The sequence below is a fragment of the Puntigrus tetrazona genome, unplaced genomic scaffold (assembly GCF_018831695.1).
Source record: "Puntigrus tetrazona isolate hp1 unplaced genomic scaffold, ASM1883169v1 S000000647, whole genome shotgun sequence".
Taxonomy (NCBI): Eukaryota; Metazoa; Chordata; class Actinopteri; order Cypriniformes; family Cyprinidae; genus Puntigrus; species Puntigrus tetrazona.
In genome coordinates, this window is record NW_025048268.1 from 17,501 (window position 1) to 24,251 (window position 6,751).

The 6,751-nt window shown below is 38.6% G+C and overlaps 1 long non-coding RNA gene across 2 annotated transcripts in view; it reads right to left on the minus strand.

Moving 5' to 3' along the window:
• LOC122334808 overlaps positions 1–4,834 on the minus strand; it is a 13,969-nt gene extending 9,135 nt beyond the window's left edge. Inside the window, exons 1-3 of one of the 2 annotated variants that reach the window (XR_006248816.1) lie at positions 4,755–4,772; positions 4,135–4,614; positions 3,924–4,045 (exon numbers count right to left, since the gene is read on the minus strand). This is a non-coding gene — a long non-coding RNA (uncharacterized LOC122334808). Of the gene's footprint in view, positions 1–3,923; positions 4,046–4,134 lie in introns of both variants that reach the window. The other variant, XR_006248815.1, reaches the window with a different exon arrangement.
• Between the last annotated feature and the right edge of the window lie 1,917 nt (positions 4,835–6,751).

Consider the following 6,751-nt stretch of genomic DNA (forward strand, 5'->3'; position numbering starts at 1 on the left):
TACATCTACTAGTACTGTCAAATCTATTAATAATATGTCTGTGTGTGTGTGTGTGCTATGTATACGCACATAACAAATCAAATAAATAAGAATATATTTACATGTAAATACACATTTTAAATATTCGTATAAAGCAAACATTTGAAAACATATTTTGCACGCAATCGGTCACGATTAATCGATATGACACAACTAATCTCTACATTTTTAATTAGCCAGTAGGTTTAAGTTATATGAACAATGATTTTTCTACTAAACAAAGGGGGAGGAAAATTCTGATTTTCAAGAGCATTTGATTAGTTTTAATTGATCGAACATGAATATTCTTTAAAAGTGAATTTTGTAAGTGTTATTGGGTGATTTTAATAACATTTTAAACTGAAACTGACTTTAAAAATACAAATTTACATAAGCATGTATAATCCAGACGAGCTCCATGTAAGAAATCACATGAGATGAATTAGTCTCAATAGCAGAAGTGAGCCTTAACACTTCGTGCATCTCCCAACTTCATTTGGCTCTTTCGCAAATAGTCTCTCCAAGCATTATGAGACGGGTGTGAAAGAAGAAGTTTACAAAGAAGAGAGGATCAGGCCAAATGGAAAATGCTAAGACACTAAAAAACAAGCAGACAGGGACATTTTTAACTCGCGTCATAGCCCAGTTTGAGGAATATGGTGTGGCTATTGTGGGGAGCAATAACTTATGATCGTCACCAGTCACGTGTCTCACACAGACGGGCCGATATTTTCTTTCCTATACTCAGGTAGCCCCTTTTTATTATACTTCTGTTATAGTTGCTAGTCACCTATCTGAGAAGACCCTCAGTAAAGCACTGTGCTCTTTGAGCCGTCAAGAACATTCCCTTCAAACAGTCGAGTCAAATGATCTGCTCTGCTCTTGAACTGTTGCCAAACCATCAAAAACACATCAGACTTTTGACCCTATGCCACTAAAAGCTTTGAAGCACTGGGGTGTATTTTTCAGAAAAAAAACAATCAGCTGATTATTTAGAATATAACGTGCAAAACTCCTTGCGAGAAGCTAGACACTACCTCAGATCTTTCATATAATGAAACAAAGTGCTATTGTGTCATTTCCACTGGTACGACTTCATAACATGTTCAAAGCATTCGAATTTCCAGCTGGTTCAGATGCAAATGATAGCGATCTTTTTAATTATAAAACAACAGAGTGGATCCTGTTTTGAGACCGTTGGTTGCATGTCTTTTCTGATTTTTCAGAAGTGTTCCAATCATAAATAGAACATGAGCTACCTAAAAAGCACCTTCAAAAATTCAAGAAGAGCTCCATTTAATTTTGACTGAATGAGGGTTAATAAACAATGGATTTAAAAAAAGGAAAGGAAACACTACTGTTCAAACATTCAGCATGTTTTTTAATGCATTCAAAGTAATCTGTCATGCTGGCCAAGGCTGTATTTATTTAATAAAAAATAAAAATTGTAAACAATATTACAAAAAAAACGTTTTTTGAACGGTAGTGTACATTTTTGGAAAATGTCTACAAGTCATCTGAAGCAAACAACAATGTCAGGGTTGTCTGAAGTCTCTGAAATTGCAATATGTTTATAAAAAAAAGTTTATCAAAGCATATCTGGTTAAAAAAAAAACTGATATAGAAATGCAAATAGGCCCGTACACCTGGCATGAGGCTCCTCTTGAGGAGGAGCATTTTAGTAGCCACCCAGCTCCAATAAAAACAGTCTGGTCCTAATCAGCCACATGTGAACCATTGAGACAACTCCACCTTCATGCACTAGAAAACAGTCTGAGACCAATGCTGAGGACGGCACTTTAAAACTACAGAAAACCTCGACTGTAAACTTACTGCAACAAGAAAAGAAGGATAAATGGAAGGAAACTTCTCATCTCTCCCAAAAACCAACTAAACAACTACAAAGGCAACAAAGGTTTTTGTCCACAATCACTTTGCTTAAACAAGCAAGAGGAAATCTAAAAATTACTTGAGAACATTGTGTGTTACAACAAAGCGCTTGTTCTTTCTTGGATCTAATCTTATTATAGCATTGTGTGGATGAGCTCAGAAATCATTTTAATTAGATTTGGAGCCATGAAATATTGTTCATCGCATTCAACAGACAAGCGTTTGCTCTGGAAGCTCAAAGCATGTGAAATCACACCCCTTTTCTCAAGCCTGTCCGTCAGCTACAAGGCCAACCGCAACAGTCGGTTGCCATTCGAATCTTCCTTCTAACCAATGGCGAAATATGGCAAATACTTGGCTGTCGGAGTCTAAACCGTGTTGCTGATTGCACAATGAGATAAAACATGAACTCAATAGCCATGTTCCTAGCAGAGCTCTACCAGATTAAAGAAATCCAATAAAAAAAGCATCACACGAGCCTGAAGGAGATTTCTAACATGTTTGGTTGGGGCTTGATAGCAGCCAAAGCTGTAAGTGAGTGATTTCATTACAGATTATTGGTGTATATTACCACTAAGAGGAAGGGAAGACCCCATGGTACACATACAATGCGTGAATGACTAAACGCATTGAGTCATTTCGGAGCAGACAGAATGGAGAGTTAAGTGTTCGGTTGTCTTGGCAACTAAAGTAGCAGCAAACAAAAGGCATTTCATAGGAGTTGGAGAAATATTTAAAAAACCTTGAAGTCCTTGCAAATGTGACAACATTTAATACAAAACACGCCGTCCGTGGAACTGTGTTCGAGTAACGATCACCGATGCAAATCATGCCATTCAATTCGATTCCAACCGAATCTATCCGTCGCAACCTTGCTGCCCATAAACAGTTGCTTAAAAGTTGTTATATTAGATATAAAAAGAGCCACGCCTATGCCAAACGAATTACTGTCACACTTTCTTGCATAAAACAACTTTTGCACGAGTAAACTGAAAATAAACACGTTTAGATTCAGATGCCCGATAGCGGTGCCTGCGGGCCCAGCCACATTCCACAAACAATAAGCATATCACTAAGGTTTATGCATAGTCGGCTCTTTTGGATTCAAGCTGTACCAGACACTTTGGACTTATACTGACTTTTATTGCAATGGATGCACAGAGTTCCGTTTCTTCCACTTTTGTTTTGTTCTTTTTTGTCTGTGCTTCCCCATCTCACACTACGTGCATCCTCTTATGGGCATTTTTTGGATTCGGTTTCAAAAGGTTTCTGGCATGTTATCTGGGGGCTAGCTGCTGCACCTCACAGACCGGACTACCACAAGTTCTCAGTCTGCTGTGTGCGGCCGTCCTAGCCTTCTGTTTGGGATTGTAACTATTTATACATAGACCCACTCATATATTTACACCCTAACGTTTAGATAAAAGTGATATATTAAGCAAACGTGATTTTTGCTGTTATTATTATTATTATTCGTACCTTGGTCAATTATGTCACGTGATGTCAACATGGCGCCGCCCATGAGGTGGCGACCCACGCCGTGTAAAAAAAAAACAGCGTTTCTTTTACAAAATTGGCATTCGAGAGACTCATAGTGTACATCATAAGCGAAAAAAAAGTCTTTATTGGCGAGTAAATCTTCTAATGCAGGAAAAAACAAACACAAAAAGTTACGCCGGTAGGTGTGTCCTACAGAACCGACCAAGACGCCACAAATAAGGATTTTTGCACATGCGGGTTTCACAACCGTCTCAGCGTTATGAACACGCAAATCAAAAAAACACTCACACGTTTTGAGGAACTGGTCCCGCTCTCAAACTATTCCTGGATCGTCAGCATTTTTGAACGAGAGAAAAAAAACAAACAAAAACAACCTAAACCGACAGGTCGCGAGCAGTGATTGACCCGCGGGTTGTTGGAAAGCGCTCGCTAAAATTTGCATGAATCCCGTCCCAACAGTCCTCTGCGGTTACAACGCGGTCGGTGCATTTGAATAAGATTAAAACGTTACTTACATAACGCCGTAACTTTTTTTCAGGTGGAGACTTTCTGAGCCACCCCGAGTACACCACATCTCCTCCGCTCATTTTCTTCTGAGCTTCCTTGAAAATACGCGCTTTAAGTTTCGTGTTTCAACCTGCAACACATGAAACCAAAGTCCCGAAACGTGAGGCGGAATTAGCGCCCGAGTGTTTTCGGTGCGTTTATTAAAACAAACACAAATACCGTCGCTCCTGGCTTTCCAGCACGTCCACGGGGAAGAAGAGCTTCCCGACAAAAACTCCTCTGGATGAAGTCCTCTCCTCTGGCGAGAGGAATAGATCAACCTCGGCGCGTTCAAACACAGCGATATCCGTCTGTAGTTGAGCCCTCTTTTAGTTTACGCACTTTGTCGTGTAAATAATCCGCCGTTTTCGCCTTTTTTCCCCCCAGCTCAAATGCAGCGAGTGATACTCGCTAAGTTCGGCGTAGTGAAAGCTTTGCTTGATTGCCTTATTTCAAAGTAAACCAAAACAGTTTCCTTGGAAATATGTACAGTTTTTCCTTATTTTTCCAAAACATTATGGTCCCATTAGCACTGAAGTGCTTTTTGGACTAGAAATCCGTCCCGATCGTCGACCTTCCCTCCAGTTTCACTCCCCACGGCTCCTCGCTGATTGACAAGCATAAACGTCGATACTTTCCCTAAACTCAGCCTCCTCTGGCCTATGGAGGCAGGGAGAAGTCGGTCAAGACGGAGAATAAAGAGCATTACATCATGGGAAATGTAGTCTTGGAGCGTTGCCCCGTCAGAGGGAAAACACTGGGACGGTGGCTCCTATTACAAAGAATCGGTGTAAACAAACCTCTCACCCTCGTCCCAAATAAAACTCGCTCGAGTCCGGATTGAGACCGCGATCGTCAAGTGGTGCTGCTCTTTTGAGTCTTGTGTTTTTGTGATTCGACCGAGCCGGTTCACTAACTCACTTTGGAGGAATGGTAAAACAGCCATAATCGGTCGGTTTCAGTTATTATTATGATTATTATACATACCATATAATAACTTTTCTATGATAATTATATAATCAAAACCTTTTTTAAAAAAAAATCTTAAACACGTTTGTGTTGTTTAATGTGACTGCAAATGTAATTAATTAATAAATGATTCATATTTTTATGCGCTGAATCATGCTGCAATAAACTGAAGCGAACGTTGTACAGTAAACACCGTAATAATGCCAAAAAAGGGGGGAGGGGGTTGCAGACAGTTTAGATTTGGTTTTATTAAACGTTTGAGCATGTAATGTTCGAGACATGATGACGTAATTACGTCAGGACGTAAAAGAATCACTGGATTTGCTTTTGAACTGACTCTTTAAACGAGCTGTTCGAAAGAACCGAATCGCGGTCTTCTAGTTAAAACAGTGCGCTACAAGACCGCGCTAGAATTGTCAAAGTTTATGACTTTTAAAAACTAGTCGAGTTTTTTTTATATACAGAAGTGTGCTGTAGACAGGCTAGACATAATAATGAAAATGCAGACAGCGTTTAAGTTAAATAAATACTAAAAAGCAGTTTATATCACTGATAATTATTGATATAATAATGAAAGTGAAGTTTCTTTAAGTAAAGAATGTCCATGTTTGTGGGATTGGCATCTTTGGAATGTTTTTGTAATGCTAAACGCCTTACTGGTTATCTCTAAAGCTTTGTGCCTACTCACTGCTGTGATCTGCAGCTCGGAGCAAACGACTGATTTAGTTCATTTTATAATCCCATTTTCGTTTATCGGGATGCGCTTATAATTTATATTAAGTGTCTTTGTCTATGACATAATAACAAAAACACCTCGGTTGTTTGATACCAGTATTGTTACAAAAACCCAAAGACGATATACAAGCGGAGATCTAAATGGTTATTACAATATTACATCAACATTATAACAATATCCAGGTCACAAAATAAATTGTCAGTGGGAGTGGCCTAAACTGTAGCAAAGACGCGTAGATCTCAGCTGTTGAATAATTCAGAGTCATTGATTTTACCAAATGGTTTTAGAGACTGTGTGAGTGGCTGTTATAAAGCTAATGGCTCTGGGGGGATTGAAGAACTAAAGGTGGTGCCCACACTTGGAAACCACAAAGCCAACTTCGCTGCATGTATTAGTTCTCTAGTTTAGACATGCGCATCTAAAGAGTGCTACGCCACAGCCTTAAGTGTCTATTCTAAGCTAATGCACAAAATGATGTACTGATTTTATCTTGACTTCATGCTCAAAAACAAAATTGTTTCAAGGTTTACCAAAGGACAGGAGTGCATTGGTTCAAACTGAGGACACTGGGATGTTGGGGTGGACTTCTGGATTGATGGCCATGAGGTGACTAACAAAAGCCTCATGCTCTGATAGTTAAAACAGACCTCAGCTTGATGGTTGTCTTAGAACATGTCTTGAGCCATATATATATAGTGTGTGTATATATATGTATAGTTTTTAAGTTTTATGTAAACTAAACAAGAAATGGAAAAAAAATGTATTGTATTAAATGTATTTGTTCTGAAATCAAATGTTGTGTGTCTTATTGTAACCACACACTGTAAACTGAAATTTCATCTTTTTGATATAACACTGAGCTTTCATACTGAAATTACATCTCTAACCTTGAAATAAAATAGGCACAGTCTTTTCAAATGTTTTAACCACTAAATGACACAAATCAGACAGTAATGCATTTTAACATGCTTTCTAAATAATAAAACTAGACCATGTTCAGTTATGACTCTTTACTATAGAGCAAAACCATAATTACATATTAACACTGTACAGCAAGATGGTGTTTGTTTTGTAGCTAGTCCAATAACTGTG